Here is a 26,461-nt window from a genome sequence, read left to right on the forward strand (position 1 = left end):
ACCAAAACAAAGCAGAACTACCAAACCCCAAACCCTTCCACACCACAGGCCTCACTTCCTTATACCAGTTCTTAGTTTACAGAAAAAGAAAGATGTTTTCCTGTTCCAAGCTGAGAACCAAATGGAGCTGATGACACTGAAAGGAACCGATTATTAAGTTCAAAAGAAAATACTCTCGTTAAAGCATAGACAGGAATATCAAGCACTGTTCTTTAAAGCAGTGACAGTGTGTATAGTTAATATTTAATTCAAGCAGCTGACATGGCACAGTCCCATCTGTACACTCTCAGGTTTATTTTTCATTAGTTTTTCCCTCATTTTATAAGGCAGCTCCTTGCTCTCCATTCTGTTATGTATCTTGATTAGCATGTATAAGCTTTCTACTCGATGCTTCTTTGCCTCAGCAGGCTTTCTTTTTTTAATGGAGAACTCTCACCAACGGAGAACATTCATTCTTGTTGATGATTTCCAAAAATCAGTCTTAAAACCTCTCCTGACACTCAGCAATTTTGTGCATTATTCAAATTGATAGAATCAGCATTTGCGTAGAGGAGGTTTCTTTTTGCTTGCAAATATCACAGGCCTTAAGCTGTCTTTTCCCCTGATGATTTGCTATCACTACTATTCTAATGTAGTTGTGTGTGTTAAGGTCTATCCAGTCCTTTCTCAAAGCACCACAGGCTATTGACAGTGAAGTATAACTACAGTCCTATTTGCCAGCTAGAATCAAGATCCTGTTTGTTAAAAAACAGCAAGCAAATCTTTACAGGTAGATTAGCATGAGGCCTGTAATTCTGCGTACAAAACAAGATTCAAATGTTAGCTTATTAGCTCCTCTCTGCAATCACAAAGATTACATTTTAATTATTGATGAGATTTTCCTTTGATCACAGAAGGGACATTAGAAACTAATTTCAGTACAGGAGATACTTACTGTTCCACAAATCTTACAGCCTCAACACCTCGCAATGGACAGCCTGATAAAACCTTCAGTGTCAGTTTTGAAGCTAGAATTACCGGCTTAGAATTGCCACTTCTTCTCATGTATTGTGCAGACTCACTTTTTTTTCTTTAAAGACACTAATCAACGCAATGAGGTATCTTCAAAGTCTACAATTTGCAGATCATGCAGCTTAATCAAAGTTGCTTTGCTTATGCACATGAAAAGATTCTTTTTCTAAAAGAGACTGCAAATAACATGAAAGACTTTGGTTGAGCTAGCTTGAAGACATAGCTGAGAGCCCTACACTGAGGATTGCCAGCTAGCAGTTTACAGGAGGTTATCTGCTTCTAATGTGTTATTAGTACACTTCTGTTATATGCACAAATATATGCATGCACACATGTATTATCTTCTACATGGTAAGCAAGCCTTTGAAGTGAAGCAGGTACTAGGCACTGTCTGTATCACGTATAGGCAGCACATAAAACCACTGTCTATGTAACACAGGCAAGCATATATTTGTACAAAAACCCTGAAAAACCCCAATCTTCTCCCCCAGCTAGTAGTTCTCTGCAGTGTCTGAGTTATCTGGAGGAAATACAAGGTTATGACCATGCTCTCTTCTAAAGCTATCACCTTCTGAAAACAGCTAAAGCCATGATTAGTCAGATGGTACCTAGAGTTTCAAGGAATGAGACAGAAAATTCCCTGCAGCAATTTAACTGTGATCTGTGTAGGAGACCAAGGCAAGAGAAAGACAGTAAGTAACCAAGGAGACTGGTACAGGTAGCGTAGCTGAAATAGTAGGAGAAAGCTGAGAGGTCATAGAATCCTAAGAATGGTTAGGGCTGGAAGGGACCTTAGAGATCATCCAGTCATCTCTCAAAAGAAAATCAACAGCAATCCCAGTTGTCTTTACCTCAACAAAACTAACAAGCAGAAGGCCCTTCCCATCCTACTTACACAGTAGAACAGATGGAAGAGAAGCAAAAGGGCCACTTCAAGCATTGGCAGAATAGATGCCATTAGGCTAGGAAAGCAATGCAAGTCATATTCACTCACAAAAGATACTCCTCCATTAGTGATGTGTACATTACACCCATCTCAAGTATGTTAGACATCAGCTACAAAAACCATGGCCAGATGTGAAGTCACACTAAATTAACCCTACCTGCTGCTTCAGGGAAGAATTTAACAGCTTTTCTCAATCCTCCTTCTGACCCCTCTCTCCTCCACATTACCAAAACTTTCATAATGTTCCCTGAACTGGAAAACAAGATGGCTGGGGAGGAGGAGAATATAATATCACAGAGAAGCACAGGGCATTGTAAGTTCATTATAAATTCTCCCCATAAGAAATGCAATTACCAGAAGAGCACATATCTTACTCAAAGAAATACTAAAGGTCAGATCTCTGGAGAGCTGGCAATCACTTATTGATCCTGAAATTTCTTCTTGTAGACCTTGGATCTTGGCTCCCAATGCAAGATCTAAATGACTTCTCCTTCTGATAAAGGCCTGTCTCTTCCCCTCCCAAGGAATTAAAAGAACGGCATTAAAAAGAATGAGCATTAAAAGCTGAGAGCATTCCTGTGTTAACTCTCTCTGCAGCATGACCTTGAAATATCCAGTCCCTGAGTGTCCAATAGTCCTTCAAAGAGCAGTGCAGCGGCTTCCAAGACTTGTGGAAAACAGCATAACACTGGTGCTACTCATATCAGAGCATGGAACTCCTTCCAAAAGAGACCAAACCCAAAACCATACATCCACCTACTCAGGGGAAAAGAGGTTGCTTCCTGAAGTGCTTGGTTGTCTTCACAGGCTCTCTTCAAATGAAATGACCAGAGACTGAAACAATGCCTCTCCAGGCATCCATTCCACCTTCAACCAGCACCACTCCTAGAAACTACATTTAGTTTAGCTGCTAGTTGCAGTTCCATGGAGCCAGGCACACAGAGGAATGCAGCTTCACCTTCAGCAGCCAGGGTGCAGATGGCAATACAGGCAAGGAGTCAGCATTACTGCCATATTCCAAGAAACACAAAGATTATTCGTGCCAGTCTACAAACTGGGAGATGCACCAAAGATAAACTGCCTAAGAAAGAACACATAAATGAATGAATCAATCCATCAAGCGAGCTGCCTCATTTTCATGCTACACTTGAGGCAGGGGATGAGGGAAAGATAAAAATTGAAACGTTCAAACTCAGCCAGGCCCAAGTAACATAAACTGCACTATATGCATGAAGTCATAATTCATTTTCCATGCATTGCACAGTCAATTGCACTACTCTAAATGGATATTTAAACTGGCTCAGTTCAATTCGGAGACACAAATAAACTTGTGATTGCTTTCCACTGGAAAAAATGCTGAAGGAAACATGATGAGAACTCTCAATTATGGCAAAGAAACTGCTTGCATCAAAACCCTTATAATGGAGCTCTTATTGGACAAGGGTAAAGTCACACAAGGAATGAGACTGGTGCCTTCTTCTAGAGCCACGACAAATATTTGTTTTCAGGATGCAGTCCTTCTCTTAGACCAGTTCTCCAGTGACTAACAATGGTAAACCCACTCTCCTGGTACAGTATGGCACTGCAGGATTCAACTCCCACAGTTGCAAAGCAACAAGCTGCAGTTTATGCAGGCTCACTGGTTTAATGTCTCAACAATATCATAGTTATCCCTTCAGTGCCAAGAACAGCATTAGCTTTATGCAGCGTTAAAGTTCACAAGTAGCACTAGAACCTCCACTGCGAACAAACTCCTCTCGGTGCATCCCACCTCAGTGCACACCCTCCTCCCAGTGGCATCCCACCACATGAGGAACAAGACTCCTACCCTGCTCCTTTCCACCACACGTCCCCACGCATGGCAGAGGATGCTGCAGCAGGTCCCTCAGGCAGCCAACTCTGAGATGCGTCTGGAAGGAACAGCTTGCACAGGGGGTGACGAACTCATGGGGATTTATTTCAAAGGCTTCATGTGGCTGGAAGCAGTATTTCCCTAACTCTAGGCAGTATTTATATCACCTGCAGAAGCATCATTCCAAACACTTGTGCTAGAGCCTGCTCCAAAGGAAAAAGAGTGCCCCATAAGCAGGTATTTACATCAGAATTCAACATGCAAGAATAATATTATGCTATTTAGTACCAAAAATGGTTTATATCCATCACCACATATCCTCACACCAAGTGGTCTTTCCCATTTTACTGCAACTAGACAAGGGAAGCTAAGCTTTCAGATAAACATGTTTCTTACTGAGTATCACTTTAGGAGTATCTAAACAGAGATTTACAGCATCATTATGCCTTTTCGAAAACTTGCAAAGACTGCAAGACCATAAAATCTCAATATATTGACTAAAAAATTAGATCAATGCAATATTTAAGCAATTGTTGCCCATGTTTTGCCTAAAAAAAGTACTCATTTTGTCTGTAAAAGCATCCTTTTTACTACATGTCTTCACAGTAATTAGGAAAAATAAAATCATCATAAAATTTCAAGCAACGGACCTTGCTGTGTACCTGGCAGTAAGTGTTCCATAAATCTTACAATACCACATTTTGCCTTTAGATACCACCAGGAATCTTTAATAATTCACGAATTAGACACCAATCGAACCTTTAATTTACCACATAAATCTCCTATCAACAACATAACCTTATTTTTAAGTAGCATAATCTAGTTATAATTAATAAGCTGTTTGCCTTAACTCTCCACATCATCTGTAAGAAATACAACCTCTAAAGAGCATCTTTTTGAGGGAAAAGATGCTAACCACTGAGATGAGGCCCTCAATAGGTATCAGAAAAAGACCTACTGTACAGGAGAGAAAGCTAAGTTTGGAATGATGCCTGTGCCGTTTGAAGAGTCAAGCAAGTCATTTAAATGTGTTGTTCGTTACTTGGGAGGGGAAAGGAAAGGTAAAAAGTATCCTTTATTTTATTAAAGCCATTCCGAAGATAAAGCAAACGCAAGCCACAACTCAGTTTATGAGACCACCCACTTCCTATCAGCTTTAAAAACATGAATATTAAAGCCAACCTATTTTCTTCTGATGGACAATTCCTTAAATAGCTAAAACTGTCAATCAAAAAAGTCACCTACAACTTGTACGCTTCCCTAAGCTGGCCAAGAACACTAAATTCAATAAAAATGCTTTATCACATGTTTGAATGACCAGTAATACAGCTGCAATTTCACATCTGAGACTTTTAAAAAGCAACCCACTGGTCTTTTAAAATAACCTTCAAAATACTATGGATTCTATTTGCAGGCAAGCAAGAGATAGCCGTGGAAGAAACAGTTTTCCCTTATCTCAACTGAATAGTCACATTAACAGCTTCTACAGTACTACAACACAAACACTGGGTGACAGGATTATTGCACTGGAAAATATATTAACATACAGGTTGCATATGAATGCACCCAAGCTTGGATGCAAGGAGAATGAACGGTTGAGTGAATAAGAGGACAATCACATACACACGCTCCCATATTGTGTCACTGGAACCTTAAGAACTTCCAAAGAGACAGATGCAACACTCTTAGTGGATGAAGGATCAGTGCTGCATGCTGTGCTGAGGGAATAAGCTGAGATAAAGCCTCACATCCACAATTGAGAGTGTAAAGAAAATGAGGTTTATTTATTCCTCCCCAACAGCTGAAGTCCAAGCTACTCCCTCAGAACGAAAACTGCACTTCCCAAATGCCTCTTACCATCTGTCAAACAGTTTTAGCTGCTCTCAAGAGGCTTCTTATGCTACTATATATGTTACATCTGCAACAGATTTTCTTGTTGTAGAGTACAGATGGAATAAAACATTGTTTTATAACAAACATAGCAAAATACTGCACCGGATTTCAATTGTGTACAATCCAGAACCAGTTAAATTAATGAAACACTTCTGACTAACATATCTGCTGCTAGTCAGTGCCCTATTATGAGCACTGTCCCCTAAACATTATTTGCTCGGTTTATGGGGTTCAGTACTTACGTACACCTTCCTTTTAAAAGCCAGTGTCAGTCCTCAAGCCATCAAGCCCCATCAAGTCTTTCTACCATGGTATGAAATTACAAACAGAAATTGAGACAAATTCCCAGGAAAAGCTGGCAAAGCGTTTGTTTTAAGATAAAGCTACACAGAGCTGCTTCTACTGTGTCTAAACTGATGGAGCTTCTTAGGCAGAGAAACTACCTTGGACCAGAAGTTAATTTACGAAAACATTCCCCAAAATGATGCCAGAGACAAAGCAAGTCCACAAAGCAGCAACAATATACCTCCTCTACTTAACTCCCAGTATCACAAAAGCAAGTGTCAGTTTTTCAAAGTCACTATTTTTTCTACTTTCTGGTTACAATTAGACCTTGCAATATCTTAGACAATTTGTGAAAGTCACATTAGTCTCAATATTTGCTCACAGGCTTTCCACAGAAGCAAAAGCCTTACAAACCTCTTTACATTGCTCCAGCTGTAAACTCTTAGTATGATTTTTCACTCTATATTAGTAGAAGAGCTGTACGCAGCAGAGGTAAGGAAGTAAACTACTGACAGACTGTTAAACCGTGAGGTTGTCAACTTCACACAAAACACAAGGCAACAACAAAAGAAATCACTCGAGCAAAATCCAAAAACAATCCTCTAAAACTAATCAAAGCCTTTAGGATAAAACTTTTGTTGTTGTGTGGGGTTTTTTGTTTGGTTGGGTTTTTTTGGGGAAAACAAAACAAAACACCAAACCCACCACCAAGACTGTGCCCATTGCCTCCTGTATCTTACAAGAGATATATTTCTGAACTATATTACCATCAACTATCTGTTATAAGTTAATTGTAAAGGCTGTCTAAGAGAAAAGCCGTATCAATTCACCACCACATGAGAAGGAGGGGTGGAGTTCACTCAGTATTGTTTGACATTTAGAAGTAGTATTTTTTATTTCCTCACCAATGCACTGAAACAGCCTAGGTGAAGAACTATGCTGTTTCATTTCCTATAAAAACAGTGACTGTATAAAAACCCACCTCAAAAAACTTTCAGCTACTGCTCCCCTCCTCCCCAACAGTACCTCTGTCATAGAAGCAAGATCTTCATTAATAGCATACTGTATACTGAAACACAATTTACCTGACCAAGATTTCCATATTACAGTTTGAGAAATGGGATCATCAGCTTCTGTGTTTGTGCTGTTTCTAGCACATTGCACATACTGAAGAAAACCCACACTTTTGGGTAGTAAGGCTGCCCTGTTTCCCAGAAAACAGCTGTCACTATTTTTTCACTGAAGGTCCGTTTCTGTCTTCCACCACAATTCTCTGGTTTGTTAAACACTAAAACTTGTTCTCCTGTGTTTAATCATAAATTTGAGTAACCTTTTTGAGCAGGTTCAGTAAAACAAAACAAAAACCCCACACTGCTTAGCCCATTGGGAAGTTTTAACTATATGACGGCATGTAATTTCTGCAGGAAATTTACTTCCTGATCTGAAACAGAAGGTCAAGAGACTAATAGATAAGTTATTTGACAGCCTAAAGTGATAAATTTCACAGTATGGGGAGTGAGAAAGGAGAAAAACCCCTTTAGAAAACTCTCCAGAATGCTCCAGCAAATAGAAGTTGTGAGAAGCACAGGGGGGAGCAGGTAGCAAAACAGAAGTCAATGAAGTGATGAAAGCCTAATAACTGACTTGATGCAGTTTATTAAAACTTGGCTGAGTGATCTATGCAAAGATTTAATGGACAGAGAGGGGGCTGGAACACAGCTTCACAGAATACTAAACATGTACAGGTAATTATACAGGTAACTGCACAAACATGTCATTGAAAGGGTAAGAGCAGGCGTAAGAAAAAGGGTAGGTACCACATCACCTGAAACCCTTCTTGATCTCTTCCAACAGCATTAAAAATAAAAAAAAAAGTCTAAAAAAGAGCACTCGTCAATGAACGTCCCCCAAAATTACTTTCTATTAATTTTAGCAGTGGCAGAATTATGAGCTGGATGGCCCTTTACTAAAAAATCAGTTTTTAACTAATTTCACAGAGCAGTATGTTTAAAAGGAGCTCTTTCCCTGACCCACAATTAAAGTAGGAAAACGATATACAAAGTGCCAAGTCTAAGCTACATCCATCTCGACAAATTCAGCTTACTTACAACATGATCTTAAGGGTCTTTTCCAACCTAAATGATTCTATGATCTTTACAACAATGGAAAAAAGAAGCCAAAGAGCCCACAAGGAACCACAATCACACATCTCTCTTCTCAACTAGTTTCAATTTTGCAGCAAACTGCATTAAAAGTGCATCCAGAAATGAGGGCTCTACAGCTGAAAAAGGCATGTATTCACAAAACAAATCACTTCAATGCTCAGGAGTTTTGATGAAAAACTAGTACATGGCTAAAGCAACAAGCATTCTCACAGGTTTGCAGGGAACTCTAAAATGAAACAGCACACAGAGTTCCACCAGTCCCTCCTACAGCTACTTGAGAGCCCACAAGGGAAATCATGTTCTACTCCTTTTCCCTCCATCATTTAAGGCCAGTACTACATCAACTCTAAACTAGCTGGAGAACCGACCTGATAAAGACAAGTGGGGGGCAACACTCCACACACACTCCTCCTACTGCCCACACTGTTTGCTGTGGATAAACAACTCACTGTTAACAACAGTCTTTTAAAAACTTCAAAAATTAGGTTGATATTAAACAAGCATCAGCTGGGCCTCAACTGTGCTAACACTTCATCATCATCATTATAGAACCATAGAATGGGTTGAAAGGGACCTTAAAGATCACCAAGTTCCAACCCCCTGCCACAGGCAGTGACACCTTCCCACTAGACCAGGCTGCTCAAAGCCCTGTCCAACCTGGCCTTGAACACTGCCAGGGATGGGGCAGCCACAGCTTCTCTGGGCACCCTGTGCCAGTGCCTCCCCACCCTCACAGTAAGGAACTTCTTCCTAATATCTAATCCAAGTCTACCCTCTTTATGGTTAAAACCATCCCCCCTTTTTACATGCCCTTGTAAAAAGTCCCTCTGAAGATTTCTTGTAGGGCCCCCATGGATCAAACAGAACTATATTTGTTGCGAAGAAGCTGAAGCGGTCACAGTTAAGAAAACGTGCAGATGAAAATCAGCAGTCTTTAAAGGTTTCCTGTCCTCAGTCCCAAGAACTGTTTTGTTTGGACAGTAGCTCACACGCAGCAACATCTCATGTTAGAAACATCTCCGGTGACATGCAGGCACGCTGGTGGCTTTCCTCCTTTCAGAAAAGGAATTCTATAACACACAATTTACGAAAACACTTACTTCAAGCTAATGTCTGAAGCCCGGCTGAATTGTCATCGAGTACGTTAAACAAAAAGCCTTTAGACAAGACACGAACACACTCTTTCAGAAGCAAGCCATTTATAAGGCCTCCTAATAAAGATACATTAGAGCAGCTGGCAGCAATAAGGGACTAGCGATAACAGCTGGGATTTAGGTTTCGCTCCCCAGGGCACTGCTAAATCAGCAGTCTCTTCCCAGTAAGGAGGCTACCGACAAGCAAAGGAGCTAAATTCTAGCTGCACTCAGCACTTAACCCGGCGGTTTCCAAACCGCAGCTTGTGGATCCCCGCCGCCCCGAGGTGCGAGCAGGGCAATCAATGAACGCAGATCGACCGCGAAGTGGCTTCCAAGTGCCAAGCCGAGGCGCCCGGCTACACGGAGGAGCTTTGGTCTGAGCCCACCCAGGGCTCTCCAACGCCGCGCCCCGGGTCCCGCAGCCCCGGCTGGGCGGAGGCCCAGCCGCTACCGGAGAGCCCCCGGCTCCACACCCCCGCACACACACCCCCGCCCCGGCCAGAAGCTCGCTGCAGCACCGCCTGAGCGGCACCACGACCCAGCCACGTCCCCCGCCGCGACGGCTGCAGCGCTGCGGCACGGGGGAAGGCTCCGGGCCGGGGCCTGGCGGGGAGCCCCCGCCCTCCCGCCAGGCTCTCTCTCACCTCTCCCCGCAGCCGGGCGCGGGGGCTGAGACCTCTCCTCTTCTCCCGTCTCCGCGGCGAGGGCTCCGCCTGCCGTGCACGGCACCGACCGCTCCTGCGGCCCGCACAGCTCCCGGTCGCCGCTTGATCCGCTCACCCGCCGCGGCAGCCGCGCACGCAGGCGCGCCCCGCCCCGTGAGGCGGCGGCCATCAGCGGCACCGCCCCCTGCAGGGCGGTGCGTGCCTCCCCCCGAGCGCACCGCGGGCGGCAGCGAGCGGGGCCCTGCGGCGGCTCGCTGAGGAGGAGAGCTGGGGTGGCCGGGGCTGCGGGGAGCTGAGAGGCTCTGGGTCCGTGAAACGGCTGCGGGGGGCGAGGGTCCAGAGGTCCTTCCGCGGGGAACAGATGGGAAGACTGGGGGGAAGGCCAGAACTCAGGGGGGAAACTGAGGGAGGTCTAGCTGTGAGGGGGCTGCTCAGGCTCACCGTGTTCTGATAAAACCCTTTTCTTGCAAGCTGTGCTATTCTTTCAGGTGGAGACTGAAGGGTGCAGAGCGCTGGAAAAAGTACAGTCATAAATACCGCAGCAGCGTTGAATTAATCATCGAGTGTGGGTTTAAGTAATAAATTAGGCAGCCAGAAGGTAGTAACAGTGGAAATTAAACATGCTCTGAGGAATGCCCGTAAACCAGCAAAGAGACCTGGTTGCCAATTAGCGTGCCAACAGGAGCCCCGCTCTGGATGTTTTGTGTTTCCATCACAAAATGCGTCCTCGCAGTTTTAAACATTGTTTGAAACATTTCAGACATTTAAACGTCTTGTTTAAACCTTACCTATGTTACCATGTTTAAAATGAGATCCACGTGAACCCCAGTTTCTCAGCACCTGCCAGCTGACGTATCTGAGAACAGTCGCTAAATGCTGAATAACTTCTCAAAATGCTGAGCATCACTTTATCACTTATCCCAAGGGAAAGTATTGTCGGTACCTTCAGTACAGACCCGCTAACTAGTGTCGCAGGGAAGCTGTCAAAGGATGAATGTTTCCAAGTCTGAAAATGAGCCTTCTGGCTCCATTTATTTTTCATAGAATTATCTGCAGCATCTCAATTATGTGGCAGTGTCACTAGGAGTCCATTATCTTGGGCTAACGTTCCACTCACTATCTTTTCATTCTGTTCCTTGTATAGTCTGAGTTAATTAAAAGGCTGAGTATTCTTTCCTCTGTACTTTTTAATGCTTCCATAGAAAGATACATATATATTCCTGACTGCAGAAGATTGCTTTTTCCCCTCAGCAATGAGGTATGAAATGTTGAAAAATACAGAGACCAACTTTGCTTTCTTCATTAGATATGCAGTTTCTTTTTGTACAAAGCTTTCTATAATTAAACAATACTTCTCCCCAAAAGAGGGCCTTGGAATGAGATCATTCACTCCAACAAGAGTTACACTTGCAGGTTTTCTTGCTGTAGATCTTGCAATCACAAGGCTGGTCATGGTCTGTCGAATGGACTGAGTCTCACAGTGGGAAGCAGTCCTGCTCATGTGTGCAACTCATGACTCATTCATGAATGTCTTGCCTTGTGAAAGAGAAGTTCTTTCAAAGCTATTTTTAAGGACACCAGATTTCACACTTTCACACTTTGAGAGATTCATAGAAAAACCCATGGAGTTCTTCAAGTCGTGGTAAACACCCATGGACAGGTCACAGTTCCAGATGTACAAAGTGTGTCATACCAGGCAGTTGTGTGCAGCTGGGAACTGGTTCACTTTGTGGGCACCCCTGGTGAATCCATGCTATGCATTTTGCTTCTCCTGGAGCTCACCAGTAAAGCCCTGGTACTCATTCCTTAGAGTGTTTCCCAGGTTTATATAGTTCTTGTATTCCTGTCTGTGACTTAAGCGGGAGGCTGGCAGCACACTGAAACAACAACAGTTTACAAAGAAGCTCAGGCATCTGCTCTGATGTTTTCATGAGTTGTACTACGCTGGATTATGTCCAGAAATTTTGCATTTTAAAGGACCTCTTATAGGAAAAATGGGGACAAGTGACCACAAAGTATCATGTTTTCAGATTTGAGGACACAGAGCACTGGCGAGTAATGGGAGTTTGTGCCTCCCTTCTTGGGACTGTCAGGTAGAAGAAATACTTAACTGTCACCATGTCATGGTTTAAGTCCAGCCAGTAACTCAGAACCACCTTCCGGGTAGCTGCCCCCAGTTTATATGGTGGGCATGACGTGCTGTGGTATGGAATACCTCTTGGGCTAGTTCGGGTCAGGTGTCCTGTCTCTGCTTCCTCCCGGCTTCCCCTTCTCCCTGGCAGAGCATGAGGCTCACAAAGTCCTTGGTCAGAGTAAACATTACTGAGCAACAACTAAAAACATTGGTGTTATCAGCGCTGTTCCCAGGCTGAAAGTCAAAACCACAGCACTGCACCAGATACTAAAAAGGAGAAAAATGACTGCTACTGCTGAACCCAGGACACACTACAAATACATGCACTAGGGAAAGCATTTGCCTGCATTGTATGCATCCGTGACTGGGTATAAAACAAGGCGAGGCCCACAAATAACAGGGAAAGAATTATCTGTATTTCCTGTAGGAATACTACAGCTACCAACCCCTGTTAATGGCATGGGAAGGCAGGAAAAGGATGTAAAAACTGCTGTGTAAAAGCGGAGAAGCTCTATTCCATTTCTGAAATAGGCTTTTAATAAGGGTTTCTTTCCACCCCCTTTAAAACTGCAGGGATTTGGGTGACTTAAGGGTGGACCTGATGTTTGAGGTTGTCAAGGAGCAGCACAAACAGGATTGTTCCCTAAGGGGAACATGAGCTGGGAACCAAAATGGGTAATTTAGCTGCCAGGACAAGGACTTCATCATCCAGGACCCACTCCCACAGCACCTGAACAAGACAGACCTAGACACAAAGGTCACATTCAGCCAAGAAGCGAGATCATAAGGCAGTATCATGATGAAGGGAAAAACCCAAGATGAGGCCAGGAACAAAATACTGCTATTGTGGTTAGGATCAAGTCCAGCATAGCAGTATGAACAAGCTGAAGTTAAGTCACAGGTTGAGGCCTAAATCAAGAACTGCTATGGCACAGATATAAATGAGCTGAGAAGCAGTACTCTGCTAACAGAGTTCAGGTGATGGGTGGAAGCCTGCAGCTAAACTCAGATAGAGCTCCTAGCCCATGGGTGTGAATAGAAGCTTCAGGAGAGGCTGCTCAGGGCCATTAAGGCTTATTAGTACACTGATGACCCACACAGTTCATCTAGTCCCTTTATTCCTTACAGGATAGAGTTTACAATAATATACTGAAGGAAACTTTTCTCCTCTGTTACATACAGCTGCCCTTCCTGGTTCAGCTCTTGCAAAATGAAGGGTGTGTGGGAGCTTATGACAGTGCTGCTATCTCACAGCTCCTTCCCAAGTTCACGTGTTCTCTACTGCGTGTTCAGAAGACAAGATAAAGTACTTTAGAGCTGAAGGTGAACAACAAAAAGGCAGAGTGTTTTGATTTGTGGTTGTACATATCTTTGAGGCTATGATTAGGGCTGGTAGATGCTGTAGGAATACAAACAAGCTCTGTTCAGAATAAGAAGATAAGAAAATTTGCATTATTCTCAGGTAACATACTTGCAGAGTCACTAGAGGATTATTCATTGTAATCCTGATAGGTGTTATCTTATTATCTAGTGGTAACACACACCACATAGGGCTTTACTGGTAAAGGAAAACAGAGAAAGACTAAAAGCAACAGCAGAGTCTGAAGTGAAGTGAGAATTCTGCAGTCCTGGCAAGGGAAAATTCTGCACACACACCCTCTTTTGTTTTGGCTCCTCTGTTGAAACGTAGGTTCCTGCTACATCTGTAGGTACAGACATTTGTTAGAAAACAGAAAGAAAATTAGAAAGAAAATTAGAAAAAGAATTAGAAAGAAAAACCAAACCCAAAACCAACAAACAAAACAAACCCAGAAATAAGAAAGAAATGTTGTATTAAAATCATCAATATAAAAAATACACCAGTTTGATATATTTTTGGGCCTTTCCTTGGTCTTCTTGGAAGTTTCAGCTTCCAACATCTCTCAAAGAGAACTGAGTCTTTTATTCTCAGCTTGAAAAAAGGCCTCTTTTAAAATAAAACTTAAAATTTGGCTCTTAGTTATAATTAGCAAAACTTGGTTGTAATTAAAAAGCAGCTGGGACTGTTCAGAACAGCAAAAGACATTTTAGCTAAATGTTCACCTAAAATGATTTTAGCCTCTTATGGAAAGAAAACCAGTTTGAGAGGTCCTCCATTGCCCTCTGTGGGAGAGCCTTAGCCCTGCTCAAAGAGCAGTGGTCATAGAGCACTCTGTGGCCTCTCAAAGCTTCTTGCCTCATTGCGTTACTCTTCTCTAATTTGGAGAAATTATCTGCACTTTGACATCACCAGAATTAAAATTTTTATTAGAATTAAAAAGGATTATTATATATTTGGCTGTAAGTACATTATTCATGATAGAAGACAATGCTTAATAATAGCCTTTTTATTGTGGAATTTGGTCATTCATGGCTATTTTAGGACATATGTTTTGAAGCTTTAAAGCTACTGACGTTACTAATATTGGTTTGAGTTTCTGATTTGAAGCCAGTATGGTTGTACTGATTAAAATTTCAAATAAGATGACAATATTTCAACTTCTATTCCAAAAGCAATGTGGCAGGTATCTGGAGTATTTCTAATTTACACTTCAGTAATTCTCGTTGTCTTCAGTGTGTTCACAGTTACAAATGCTATCCTGATGAAATTACTTTTGTCCATGGTAATCCATAATTATCCGTTCATTCAAGGGACTAACATAAAAAAAAAAAACAACTTATTTTTCCACTATCCGATCACTTACGTGTGATCAACAATGTTAGGTCACATTTTTGTTTTATATGATGCTACACATTCTGTCACAGGCATCAGCACTTCAGAATGCCATTATGTATGTTCCTCCTTCCTTTAGTTCTAAGCTTGTTTCTATGAAATATATCATTCCTGCTCATCTGAATTATATTTTGTTGTTTAGAACATGATATTGTAGGATTTTTAATCCAACTAGGGCATTTTTCAAGTACCAGCATATTTTTATTCTCTTGCATCCCCAGTGTTCAAGTATTCTCAGCCCTGATCCAGTTTGTCATTTTAGCAGTTTTCAATATGCTCTTGTCTGACAAGTCCTCTTTAAATATCTGCTGTATCATCTCCTCTGCTGTCTTGGAAAAGCTCCTTCTCTCCATATGTCTCTTTTTAGCCTCCAGCTTTCATGTAGAGAACCTCACAGTTCTCATGTACAGTGAATTGAGCTTGATAAGATTATATTTAGCTGTATCAGTAGGATTTTAATCCAATAATCCTGCTGAGAGGAAGTTCTTGGCAGCAAGGAGGCCTAATGCACCTGTTTCACTTGCACTTAGCTTACATACCTTTGCAGTCATTTGTCTCAGAACTCTTTGTATTAGTATTCGGCATTGTGAGGAAATAGAAAACAAAAATGTATCCACTGTTGCACTAAAGCATAAATGTACATAAAGGATGTGAAATATTCACGTCATATAGACTGTCAGCTCTCTCTGGGTTTGAAATAACCCTTGCCAACAGTGAATTTCATAACCTTCAATATAAGGCTCTGCCAATACCAGATGAATCAGGCTTAAGTGGCACCATCAGGATGGCTCTTCCCCAGGCTTGAAACATTTTATTTTTGTTTTGGGAAGTTCAGATTGGCCAAGGTCTTGAAAGAGAGGAGGGGAACAAAGAGGGAGAAGGTGCTCTTGTTGGCATAGAATTATATCTGATTGTCAACAATATCCACCAAAAACTCTTCAGGCCAAGAGTATAGAGTTGTTAATTAATCCAGACTTGAACTTTACAGTTGAAAAGTATAGGGCTGGTTCTGCACCATTATGTACATTTGGCAGTTGCTCCTAGGTGGAAACACAGATAATTCTTCCCTGCCTAAAAACAATTAAATGATTCATATCCCCCCATTTAAAAAAGTAAAAATATGAGGTGCTGAGATGCTCACTGCAGAGGTCAAAGCTACTAGTCCTTGTAATGGTATCACAGGAAACCAAGGTGAGTTGCTAGCATGATTCACACCCTTAATGTCTTAGTTTTTATGTCTTCATACTGTATGTCCTTAATACATAATCCTCAAAGCATACTCTATTTCCAGGCCTCATCTCAACCTTAAGCAAGGCTGGCATGTCTCAGTTCCTTCATTTTCCTGGTAGATAGCTAGGTTCACTTGCTCTGTAGCACATCATTACTGTAAACAAAACTTGTATGTTCACTGTTCAGGGTGGTTATTCAGTCAGTGCCTGGGGGATTTTGTCAAAAAAGGCCTGTTACATCTGACTTTCCTCTCACAGACAGCATTCATTAATTCAGAGCAAAGCACGGGCATCTCTGAGTCTTGTAAAGGTTTTTATTTAGCAGTAGGGCAATTGAATCAAGACTCCATCCACCTCTGCAAATGTGTGTTGTGATTATGTGGTCTGCAGCCTGTCAGAAGCTTATGAAACATTTTCAAGTCAGGGAAAGGCAACTCTGGCAATTTTCTTTATTTTAACTCTTGTATCACACAGCTCCTGTGTTATCTGACACTTTATTTCTGTCCTAAGAAAGCCTGAAGCATAGAAAACTGTAAAAGCAACTTCCCATGTGCTCTTAGGTCTTTTCCATGTTGTGCAATGCAAGTTTTCATTCTTTATCATGTTTTAGTTACCTTCTTAATATGTCAAAGGCCAGTATCTTGCACCTGGACCTGCAGGCTTATCTTGATAAGCTGATAGCTATGCCCTTTGTTTTGGCATATGTTTAGTAGCTATAAACATCACGAATGAAATATGATGTGTACATTCACCATTGCCCCAGCTGCAAGAAACTTCTTGTCATTCCTCTCTGCTGTGACCTTGCTGTCTACAAATCCGGTTGGGAGTTGTCTCCTTGCCTCTGCATTTCTGTCTCATGAAATATCTCAATGGTCTTCATGTGTGTGAGTACAGTTGTCATGAAACTTGTCCATGAGCCACAGCTCAGGAGTCCTGAACCCTTTATTTATTTGCAGAGGAGAACATACATCATCAAGGATGAGGGAATTTCTAGAGGCTTTTCTAGAGAAACCAAGCTCACTTTCCTTTCCTTTCCTAGAAATAGATATGGTTTATTATCTATGTGTAAGCACTAGAAGATAACAAGGTAATGAGCAAGGTAAAGAGCTGGTGCACTGGCACTAATAAATAAGAGCACATCACATTAAATTACTCTCATTTCCTCTATCTGAGGAATTTCTGATTAGGAAGAGGTCAGTGTGATACGTCTTAAATTTAGTAGATATGTCTTAGTAAATACAAAAATGCAATGTAAATACAATATCTCTAAGATAGGGATATAACCTACCATAATTCTCTGGTTTGAAAAACAGACAAAGGTAACATGATAGCATCCTTACTTCCATGCTCACTATGAAATGAATGTGAAAGTTCTCTGGTAGTGATAGTGATTGCTAGCTTTAATTTTCCTCTGTTGTTAAATTTGAAGCATGGAAAGCAGAGACCCAAACTGAAAAGTCTTGCACAAGTAACACACTGGACAGGTGTTACTGTAAAAAAAACCCAGACTTTTGAATAAATCAGAGTGCAAGAGCAGGCCATGAATTTGAATTATTGTTTCGCTTGAACAGAGTCTTTCCAAAAAGTGTAATGCAGTGGGATTCACAGTTGAAACATCTAACTAGAAGACTAAAACAAAAACCTTTTTGCAAGTTTCCAGTAGTATACAAAAATACAGTGAAGCTGGTAAACATTCTTGCTGCTAAGGTGGTCCATGAAGTTTATTGACAGGATCAAAAATACTGCTCCCTGCCGAAATGAACTCCCACTTTAGGAATGGTATTTCAGTTCCCATGTGGGTCAAAATGACATCTGGAAATCAGGCGTTCAGGAAGGTGATAGTGTTTAATCCCTCAGTGATGTTTTCAAACTGACCTTTCTTAGCTGAGTTGTTATTATTGCTAATTATAGTAGTAGGTCTAATAGGTATGTATACTGTGCTAATCAGCAGTATTGGTCTCCATATTGTTTGGGTATCTTTTCTTTTGAGAAAATAGGAAAGCTAGAATCGATGAATATTTTTCCTACTGCTTTTGAATATGTTTAATGTTAAAGCTGTTATTCTAGTCAAAGAGAGATTGTCAGTGACTAATTAGACCAACTGCTTTCAGAACTGTGTCCAGCAATTACTTTTCAAGTCACCACTAGTCAACATCCAGTTGGTTAGGCAATATCTTTAAATGATTTAAAGAAGAAACCATTGCATAGTTGTGCTCCCTTCCAAGTTCTGTGCATGTAATACTCTCTGTCACTAGCAACATTTACAGCAGTTCATTTTTAGGTAAAGCATCCTTTGTTTGGCAATGGATAGGACTGGCCTTAGGGGAACTAAAAATGACATTAATCATCTAGTTCACTGGAGTTTTTCACTCTAGTTGGAATTAAATTATTATTTTTAATATTTTTTCTCAACATAAGCTTTGTGTCATGTGGTGCAGTGATCTAGTAAATGCTTAATTTAAAGCAGAGAGAATTACAAATCCCTGATGCAAATAGATGCAAGTTATTAAGTCTTTGAACAGTTCAGAGTGTTTAATGACAATAAAGTCCAATGGAAACAGAAAGACACACAGGAACCCACCAATCTCTTCATTTAGCCCTGTGTAACTAAGATGAAAGAAGGCTGGAATCTGCTTAAATATTTGTTGAATTCAGGTATTTTGCTAGCGTAACTGAAGCAAATTTCTAGTAATAAAACCTTTCCCAGAGAGGAAGGAATGAAAAAAATACGAAGACTGGGAATATCTGCTTGGCAGGTGGATCTGCAAAATCCCACACAGAAAGTCAGCACAGCATTCCTTGTTTTGACCAAATGCAACTATATTCAATAAAAATGTTTTAAACCATTCAGCAATCATGTCTTGCTTGTGTAAAGGCAACTTCATGAAGTCCAGCCTGTGTTTATTTGCTAAAGGAAAGCTCTTGCACAGTTTCAGTTGTTTTCAATAGCTGTGAACACATATGATTGAAAAACCCATTGCAGTTGGACACTTCATTATGTTATTCTCCTTTGTTATTCCTAACCTGATTCTGCTCTGTGGTGCTTATACACTCAGAAATAAACCCACTCCTTCCAGCTGAGTTGCACCAGTGGGAGTGGGTGCATATTTAAGCTTACTGCAAACAGAAAGCTGAAAAACAGGATTTCAAGGTCTGTTTTATTTAATAGAATTGTTAATGAAGCAAATAGCTCCATTAAATAATGCTTCTCACCTCTAAAATAGCTGAATCTGAACCTAGATGATTACTTTTAATAAACTGTAGTGATTCTAAATATGAACCTGCCTTCACAAGTAGGATTCTTTTAAGTCAGTGGAAAGATCATTGTGGTATGAGTAGGACTAAAATTGCCTGCCCCTTCCCCAGCACTCCCTGTGTTCCTAGGAAAAGCATTGTCTGTTAGGAGAGTGTGTTTTATGCTGCCGTTCATGCAGTACTTCGTACAAATGATACAGCTGTGAAGCCTTGAATAAAAAACAACAGCAGAGGGAGGCATACGAATAGGCACAGGAGGAAAAATGTGGAGGTGAGACCTGAAAGCAAATGAAAGGAAAAGTGAGAGCCTGCATAACAGCAAGACAATGAAGAGCATGACTGCGTAAGTGGGAGGGGGAGAGAATAACTGCAGGTGGGTACCCAGCCTGTGAGTCTCAGAAAACCAGCCTGTTAATACAAAAAAGAAAAGAGTGTTAATACAACCCCTCCCCCCCAAAATAATAGGGTTAATACAAAAACCAAAATCCCCAAAAAGGGTTAATACAAAAAAGGGGAGGTGGGAACAGTTTTGAACTACCAGGAATTGCAAAGATGGGAGGTGGCTGGGTTTGGGAGCTTTTCTCTTCATCCTGTTACAGGCAGAATACTCTCAATTTAGGGAATTTTTACTTAATCTACTGCCATTTAGCACCAGCTTCTCATCACTGATTCAGGCATTGAGGGGGTGTGTGTGTGTGTGTGTGTGTGTGTGTGTGTGTGTGTGTGTGTGTGTGTGTGTGTGTGTGGTGTGGTGTGGGTGGGAGGTGGGGAGCAGAACAGATAGAGAGAAAACATAATTAAACACTTTAAGAAATCACCTTTCCTTCTCCAGGCTCCACAAAAGCCAACCTCTCCTGCTTCCATCCCAGGCCCCTGATTCCCTGTGGGTCACTCAGTCACCCCAAGGTGAGGCAGTGGTTGATGCATGATGGCTGCTTTCTACCACTCTCCCCTTCTCACACCTTCCCCTCAGGCCTCCCTGGGGCTGCATGTCCCCAGCAGAATCTTCCAGGACATCCCCATCTGTAACAGGGTTTACACTTTTTCCTAACAGTAAATCCATGGTTTCATATGGTACTGCAAAAATGGCTAGGCAAGCTGTTAGTAGAATGGTTAATACCACTGTTCATATACATGCAAAGAATTGTAAAAAGAAAATGTTGCTTCTAAAAAAATTTAGAAGGAAAAATTCTGAAGTGCTACTACTTACAACCAAATTGAATCCAAGAGTAATTGTATGTTTCTGCCTCTAAATACTCTTCGTTCTCCTCCATCAGGTACAACTTTAGTGTCTGCAGCCATCAGCCTGTTGATGACAAGGTGGAGACGGCCTCTTACTTGCCTTTCTGCAACATATGGCTCCATGTGATGTAAATCAAAACCAAGGCAAAAAACTTCCAAATACTCTGCCCCTGTTAGGGCACTCACTTGTGAAAAACAATGTAACCAAGTGGGAGCTACGTTTATTTTTATCCCCAGAAGTTTTTCGTTGAAAAGAGGAGAAAGTTCTTGTTGCATGACCTGCTTTCTGCTATCTCTGCAAATTGTGTGCAGAAAAAATTAGTTGTGATACCACTCTGTGAGGGTGGTGACTGGTTGTGAAAATGCCTTGCCTTCTGAAGCGATTTTAGTCTGAAGCTCCAGAGGCACAAAGCTTTTTCCTTCTGTTGCTTTACTTGCAGAGGCCTCAAACGGACAGTCTCAGAAATCATTTTGCCTTTAGTACTTAACATATATGCATGTGGGTGATTTTTTTTCTTGCTAAGCTGGCATCTTAATGCCACAATGTCCAGCTTTCCTCTTTTCTTCAATGACTGTCTCAGCCTGCTCAGGATTTTTCAAGACGTCACTGCAGATGTGTCTACATCAGTGAAGAGGTGCTTTAGCTCTGGGGCCTCCCTTTGGGTATTGAATTAGGGGGTAAAATGTCTCTCTGATGAGTTTCCACATTGATTTCAGTGCTCATCCTGCAGGTTTTGAAAGCTGTAGGGGTGCACCAGAATAGTCCCAGATCCAGGGGCTAAGGGACAACAAAAAGACATTTCAGAACTTCCCATCCCAAAGTCCTAAAATGGGGGCCACATGTAACTTCAGGTTAAATTCAATGGGGCCAGGATTTTACCCTTACCTGAATGCCATAGGATTTCTCCCTTAGAGTCTTTTTATCCTTCCTACTTTTCCCATGTTAAAAGGCAGTTATTAAAATACTACTTCTATGGAGGAATGTCATGATAAATTTTGCTATGTGGATGGGCAAAAGAACCTTAGAACGCTTGCGAGCACTCAGAAGACCTCATTTGAGTATTATTTTCCTCTTTGAATATGTCAGCACACTGCTATATTAAAACTAATGCTTATATATTTTTCTAACTTCATTGATTATTTTGTAAAGCATGACCAGTGTCTGTTCATAGGAAGTAGACCTGGCCCTGTACCCCAATACTGGAGTCCAAGTGACACAGTGTTTTGGTACAGTTGGGAGCCTTATCTGAATTGCTACAATTTGGAGCCTAAGAAAAAGTTTTGAAACACATGCTTCATATGTCCTAAAAGGCGAGCTGGTGGCCTTTCAAAGTAATGTGCACTGTATTCCACTGCAGAGTGCATTCTCATAGTAAAAGCAATATAGAAATACAAAAATGTCCCCACAACATCTCTATGAGCTAAATAAAGTATCCTCTTTTTTCACAGATGGAAACATTGAAGTAGGAAGTCAAAGGCTTTGGCCCAGGTTGCAGAAGATAAGCATGCCAAGTTTTATGACTTAGTTTCTCAAACATAGGAAAGCTTTACCCTGAAAAGACTAGTAGGTCTGTGAGTGTTGCACTGGGGGTATCTTCAGCAGGAGTTTCCTTCTTCAGAAAAACACTAAGGTAAGCTACTCTTTTCAGGGAGCTCAAAACCCTTATCACACCTGATCTTACTATACTTCCACTATAGTTCACTGCTGCTTGTGTACTGAAGGATCTTCTTGCTGGTGTTAAGCCCAAATATAACGAATGGACTGTAGGATCAGTGTATAAAGCTGTAGACGGCTCCTATAACCACACTTAGCCTCTGTTTCTGATGATGCATAAATCACTAGCTCCATCTGCCTGCTATTTCCTTCAGCACCTTGGGATTCCAAGGTTTTATTTATCTATCTTCCCTGGATCTCACTGCAATACAGTAGCATCTCATAACAAGATATATGCAACTTAAATTATTTGCAATGTTGCTTTCTGACACTCCTTGAGAAAACCTACGATGTTCATATTTAGCCTACCTTTTGCACACCAAGGGACTGATTTTGGTGCAAACAATAGTGTTCTAGCATTTTTTTTCCCCCAACTCTGTATGTTGTTTTAGATCTGATGTTTGTATATGGCTTTAGGTTGGAAGAATTTCTTTCCATTAGAATGTCAAGGATCAAGCAAATCAAGCATTATATTCGTTCTTAGTTGTATGATGAAATGAAATTATATTCTACAGCAGTGGGAACAAGCATATTACAGGAAAAAATATCCTGCAGAATGCATCTTTTTCTCTCATTTTCCTCAGCTGTCAGGAAGAAACAAGGTGTGGGCTGGATGGATTTTCACCTTTTCATAGAAAGGATTTTGAACTGTTAGATGAGGGTCCTTTTACATGATTTTGCATGATTATTCTAGGTGTAAGATGCAAGGAATGCAGAACCAAACCTACTGGTTTATTTTATGCACTTGAAGAGATAACTAACATATGAGATCAAAGATACTCTTGCTACCTTCCTGGATTTTTTATGTGCTCCTTTTTGTTTCACTGTTTCATAACGCAGACAGGTATGTAGCTGGCCATAAATTATTCTGTTTCTTTTGATGGTGTTACTACAGACACCCCAAGCAAGATAACAGTGTTTAAAATATGGGTCACTGCTTTTGCTTTCCTTGCTTTATGCATAGTAGAAAGAGGAAAATAATACTTTTTAAACCTGTGACTTCCAGAGTTATGGAAGGGTTTGACTCTTAGATAGTGTGTCATTATGTATAGTGTTTAAAAGCTGGGACTCAAAACACATAGAATCATAGAATCATAGAACACTTAGGGTTGGAAAGGGCCTCAAGATCATCTAGTTCCAACCCCCCTGCCATGGGCAGGGACACCTCACACTAAACCATCCCACCCAAGGCTTCATCCAACCTGGCCTTGAACACTGCCAGGGATGGAGCACTCACAACCTCCCTGGGCAACTGATTCCAGTGCCTCACCACCCTAACAGGAAAGAATTTCTTCCTTATATCCAATCTAAACTTCCCCTGTTTAAGTTTTAACCCGTTACCCCTTGTCCTGTCACTACAGTCCCTGACAAAGAGTCCCTCCCCAGCATCCCTATAGGCCCCCTTCAGGTACTGGAAGGCTGCTATTAGGTCCCCACGCAGCCTTCTCTTCTCCAGGCTGAACAGCCCCAACTTTCTCAGCCCATCTTCATACGGGAGGTGCTCCAGTCCCCTGATCATCCTCGTGGCCCTCCTCTGGACTTGTTCCAACAGCTCCATGTCCTTTTTATGTTGAGGACACCAGAACTGCACACAATACTCCAGGTGAGGTCTCACAAGAGCAGAGTAGAGGGGCAGGATCACCTCCTTGGACCTGCTGGTCATGCTCCTTTTGATGCAGCCCAGGATACGGTTGGCTTTCTGGGCTGCGAGCGCACACTGAAGCCGGCTCATGTTCATTTTCTCATCGAGCAGCACCCCCAAGTCCTTCTCTGCAGGGCTGCTCTGAATCTCTTCTTTGCCCAGTCTGTAGCTGTGCCTGGGATTGCTCCGACCCTGGTGTAGGACCTTGCACTTGTCATGGTTGAACTTCATAAGGTTGGCATCAGCCCACCTCACAAGCGTGTCGAGGTCCCTCTGGATGGCATCCCTTTCCTCCAGCGTATCAACTGGACCACGCAGCTTGGTGTCATCAGCAAACTTGCTGAGGGCGCACTCAATCCCACTGTCCATGTCATCGACAAAGATGTTGAGCAAGACCAGTCCCAACACTGATCCCTGGGGGACACCACTCACTACTGGTCTTGGACTGCTGTTGGACTTTGGGGTAATATTTGGGAATTTAAATACTGAAACTGGGGGAAAAATCTTTTCTGTCTCCCTGACATCCGTCTGTTTTTTATTATGCTGCATCACCCCGCAAAAGCTAGGGTTAACCAGGAGAGAAAGTACCAACATGAGTTACATGGGCAAGAGGGGTAGATACAGTTGCAACAAATGTCTGTGATACTGGCAATCTCTGAGTGACCCCAGTAGTCATATCCAAGAGTGCGTTCCTGGTGTCTTTGCTCTTGGGTTTGCCTCAGGAGTCAGGATGGTGCTCCTGGCAAAGTCTAAGAGTGCCGTAACTGTTGCTCTGGCTCCTGCCAATCCATCAATCAAATCCCTGGCAGTTGGAGTCAGGAAGCACGAACAAGCTTGTAGGCATGTGTGTGTGACTGCATGGAAGAGCTGGTGTCCTGTGTGTAAGACCATGTGCTAGGGATGGCAAATACACTGACCTTTTGTTTTCTTTAATAAAGCTTTAGAAATCAATGCATTAATGCAGACAGGGAGGTCAGTGTAATGTGTTCTTTCTTCAGGTAACCTGAAATATGTTGAAACAGACCCCAGGCTGGCAGGACAGACAAAGAGAAGCTGTTACCATGCTTCAAATAGGTAATGGACACATGCTCTATACTGGGTTAGGGTCTTGAAGAAAGCTGGCTGTGAAAAGGGACCCAGGGGGATTCTGAGTGAGGTATCTTATTCCACAAAGCAGTCAGACCGCATTAGTCTTTGAGAGCATTCCTTTTGCTTCAATGGACAGGTGGTGTACGGGTCAGTGCTGCATTTACTGTGTGCTTTAAGAAGAAATGGTGGACAAACCTTGCAGCAGGTAAGGGAGACCAGGAGCTTCTCTTTGTTTTCATGCTTAGATGGCCTCTAAGCTATGACAAAGTATCTGCTGTGAGGAGTGCATTGCTCAGGCAGCTCAGTCCACCCGCACTACTGACCAGAATTTGAAGAGCTGACTCAAGCTGCTTCCGTTCCTGGACAAAGGCACAGGTAGGATTGTTGGTCTTGCTTCCTAGGAGTAACTTTGTTGGAGATTGCAAAACAGCTGTACTGGACTGGAGTGCTATTACTGGGCTAATTTTCCTCTATTCTGCTCTAGTCAGCATGTAAAGCCTGCTTTGCAGAAACATACTTGATCAAGTCACCTTATGCCTCAAGAAGTAATAAAAATATGCTGAAGAAAGCTTTTTTTTTTCCACACAAAGCTTCTAATTCATATGAATGAAGTGAGGTTATATTTGCCTCACTGTGAAACAGCAGCGAGCATTAAAGAATAGAGTGAGTATCTGACTAATTAAGACAACTAGTCTGACTACACTTAAGACAACAACAACAAAAAATACTGAAATGACAATGAGACAAGAGCACATGAGGTGCAGGAATACGAACAGTTACAGCTGCAGGAGCCAGAGCAGATTTTCTTCTCTCCAGCAGATGGTAGGATTTTCTCAGCTACAGACAGGCAACAGCAAGAAGAATCAGCCAAACCCCAATCTCTAAGGAAGCAGTCTCCAGCAGGTATAGTGGTTGAACACCTTAAAATAAATAAATAAAAATTAAAATAACCATCAATTAATTAAACAATGTGAGGAAATAGAATTTTGCTACAGGTGTTATTTTTTATTCATTACTATGCTGTGAAGGAGCTGGTAGATAAGGCAGCGAGGTTTAAAATCCAGGCACCAATACAGATATTCTCTGTTTGTCTTTTGGCAAGGCATTCATCAGTTACTTTTCCAGCTTTCTACCTGCAAACTGGGTACTAGGCCCTCAAGAGATGGTTATATTCTTTGGGTGACTTTGTCTTTATTAGGTGCTCAGGTACAATACAGAAGAGTTAGAATGAGAATTAGAAATATGGACTGTAAGCAGGAACTCTTAGCTAAACTTTCAGGTGCTGTAACTGTACTGGTACAAGTATAAAGTTGCAAAATAGACTTAGGCCTACTATCCTCAGACCTACTATCCTCCTCGTAAAAAACTATGTACAGGAGTAACCTGTAGAAGTAGGATAGATCTTTATTTTTTCTTATACATTCATACAGCATTAGGTGGATGGATGTCCT

At 41.8% G+C, this 26,461-nt stretch overlaps 1 protein-coding gene across 2 annotated transcripts in view; it reads right to left on the reverse strand.

Annotated features, from left to right (window-relative positions):
• OSBPL8 (oxysterol binding protein like 8) overlaps positions 1-10,099 on the reverse strand; it is a 94,678-nt gene extending 84,579 nt beyond the window's left edge. For both annotated transcript variants that reach the window (XM_065669254.1, XM_065669243.1), the window contains exon 1: positions 9,933-10,099. The gene's annotated coding sequence lies outside the window, so the exon portion shown is untranslated. The remainder of the gene's footprint in view (positions 1-9,932) is intronic.
• Between the last annotated feature and the right edge of the window lie 16,362 nt (positions 10,100-26,461).

Source organism: Lathamus discolor, chromosome 1 (genome assembly GCF_037157495.1).
Source record: "Lathamus discolor isolate bLatDis1 chromosome 1, bLatDis1.hap1, whole genome shotgun sequence".
NCBI lineage: Eukaryota > Metazoa > Chordata > Aves > Psittaciformes > Psittacidae > Lathamus > Lathamus discolor.